We start from the raw sequence: 2,899 nt of genomic DNA on the forward strand, positions 1-2,899 counted from the left end.
GTTGAACTTAATTAAACCTTCAAGGGAAATAAGAGGGTCAAACAAAGCAAACGAGAAACCAAGATTGGCTTGGAATAAACATAAGAAGAATAGTAGTTCAGCATGAGTGCATCTCCTGACCCCTCCTATAACAGCCCGTTTGTCATTCATTCTCCCATCCTTAATCTTTCTGCAGCATGTCAAAAGGGGTCTTTCTCTGCAGTGCAGGTACAAGCCAGCCCAATAGTACCCCCTCTTGGACATGATACAAAACAAAAGGTTTATCTCATTTCAAGGTAGCATGTGCATACTGGTTGTCATCTGTGTAGTGCCAGCATGAAAGGTAGTGATTTTAACCACATCAGAGCTGCTTTGCTCAGAATCTATTACATGGTCCTCTAGCCAAGTCAATGTTGCTACACTAAATTTTCAACACAGAAGAATATCTTTTTGAGCTCCAGATCTCTGAACATTTCTAAAAGACCATTAAAGGGGACATAGACCAGAATGTATTTCTGAACGACAGACATTAGGGCTATGTCTACAGTTATTACTATGGATTGTAAAGTATACCCTCAATGGCTCTTTCTAGGGAAGTGTAGAGACAAACAGAGGATATGTTCAAATGTCAGAACTTGTGACAGGTGAGGGGAGACAGAGGAAGGTGTTCTAAACACAAGGTCAACAAACGTATCAATGCTCAAAGAGAAGTCTGGGTGAAAAAAATATATAACATATAAAACCTAGTCCACGGAAAAAGGGTTTCATACAACACAGTATCAAAAAGTAAAAGGAGCACACTAAATGCAAACCGATGGCAAATAAGTCATAGCCTGTTGTGACAGGTCCTTCCAGCATCAATCAGGTTTTTTCTCATCCGTTGATTCAAGAATGTTTACAGATGTGGTGACTTCAACAAGAGTCTCTCAGGGGAGAGTGGGCAGGTTTCAATCATTGGTTTCAGGGTCTGTCTGTGCCATGTAGGAATCTAACTAGGCATCCGGGTCTCCTTTTGCTTTTGACATGTACGCATCCAATTGGCTGTCCAGCTGTTCCTTGATCAGTACAGGGCAAGAAAGAGCACTTTTCCTTGTCCATGGCCTCAACCTCAGGCTCCAAATCCCCCTCTTCCCCGACCTATCAACCCCCAACCTCTACCACCCATTCCACCAAGATTCATAGTGCCGCGCCCTAGGCCCCCTCTCCTGGGACCCCCACGACCTTGAACACCATTTCTTCTTAAGCCCATCCGGGGACCTACGGCTCGTCCACCTCAAAGCAGGTTTTGACCTTGGAGTGACATCCCTCCACGAATAGGGTTCTCATGGCACGTCCCCCACCCTAACATAGTCCTCCTCTGGGCAAACCTCTCTGGATTATGGGCAGGCCTCAGCCTCCCATTGCTCCCCTGGCTGGGGCTCCCATGGGTCGGCCTAACACTGCTTGAGTGTTACTATTACGCAGGCGCTGCTTTAAGCTCTGCCTAAGTTTTAATGCTGCCTGGACTGAGGGTCCATTCTCCCTCTGCTGGGCCAGTTTTCTGTTTCTGACATGGGCTGGCTGCTGCTGTTGCTGCATCGAAGCCCGAGCATTCACTGGCATCGGCTGTTTGTTCTTCAGCACATCAGTAAAGCGCTCATTTAGAGACATCTTGCTGGTGCTTTTTAGCACAACTTTTGGAACTCATTGTGCAGCCATCTTCAAACCTCGGGAATCAAAGGAAGCGGACGCCAGTGCTCCTCCTGGGGTTGTCACTGAAGCTGCGGCTGCGGCAGGCCGGTGGAACCAGAGTTGATGGTGGGGGGTTGGTTAAGATGAGTAAGCAACAGTCTGCTAGGCTAGTTCGTTGTTGTTTGTTTGGTTGGCCCGTCTGCTCATCCTGCCAGCCTTTTTCTCTATGCCACCAACGCCGCCACTCCCGCTCGATGTCCCAAACAAAATCCCTTATATGGTTCTTGTTCACAAACATTTTTTTCCATTGAAAGTAGGGTTGTCTGCTGGATTTACATATGTTTTCTTAATTACGTTGAGGAATTTATCTTCAATTCCTACTTTGTTGAGCCTTTTTATCAAGAATGGGTGTTGGATTTTGTCAAATGCCTTTTCTGCATCAATCGATATGGTCATGTCCTTCTTTTCCTTTGTTTTATTTATATGGTGGATTATGTTGGTTATTTTTGAACCATCCGTGCATCTCTGGCATGAATTCTGCTTGGTCATGGTGTATTCTTTTTTGGTATGTTGTTGAATTCTATTGGCTAGAGTTTTTGCATATTTGTTGATAAGGGATATTGGTCTATAATTTTCATTTTTAGTGATGTCTTTGCTTGGTTTTGGTGTGAAGTTTATGCTGTGCTAGTGTTTTAACTAGTGGTTCAATTTCTACTATACAATTCTGGATCAAAACAAAACAAAACAAAACAAAACCCAAACCAAGTACCATGGAGTTGGTTTAGACTCATAGCAACATTATGACTGCATTGCGTGTGAAGACACGATGGAGAAGCTCATATCATCAGCCAGAACAAGGCCAGGCGATGGTTATGGAACAGACTGCCAACTGCTTACATACAAGTTCAGGTTGAAGGTGAAGAAAATTAAACAAGTCCAAGAAAGCCAAACTATGACCTTGAGTTTGTGCTACCTGAATTTAGAAACATCTCAAGAAGAGATTTGATGCCTTAGACATTAGGACTGAGGATCAGAGGAATTATGGGATGACGTCAAGATCATCATACATGAAGAAAACAGACCTTTAAAAAAGGTTATTAGAAAGACAGGAAAGAAAGAAAAGACAAAAGTAGATGTCAGAAGAAATCTGAAACTTTTTCTTAAATGTGCACAGAAGCTAAAACAATTGGAAAACCTGATGAATTAAAAGATCTGAATAGAAAATTTCAAAGGGCAGCCCGAGAAGAAA

General features: G+C 43.3%; 1 pseudogene; it reads right to left on the minus strand.

Moving 5' to 3' along the window:
* Window positions 1–926: 926 nt before the first annotated feature.
* On the minus strand, window positions 927–1,677 carry LOC102837627 (annotated as a pseudogene).
* Between the last annotated feature and the right edge of the window lie 1,222 nt (window positions 1,678–2,899).

The sequence above is a fragment of the Chrysochloris asiatica genome, unplaced genomic scaffold (assembly GCF_000296735.1).
Source record: "Chrysochloris asiatica unplaced genomic scaffold, ChrAsi1.0 scaffold00005, whole genome shotgun sequence".
Classification (NCBI taxonomy): Eukaryota; Metazoa; Chordata; class Mammalia; order Afrosoricida; family Chrysochloridae; genus Chrysochloris; species Chrysochloris asiatica.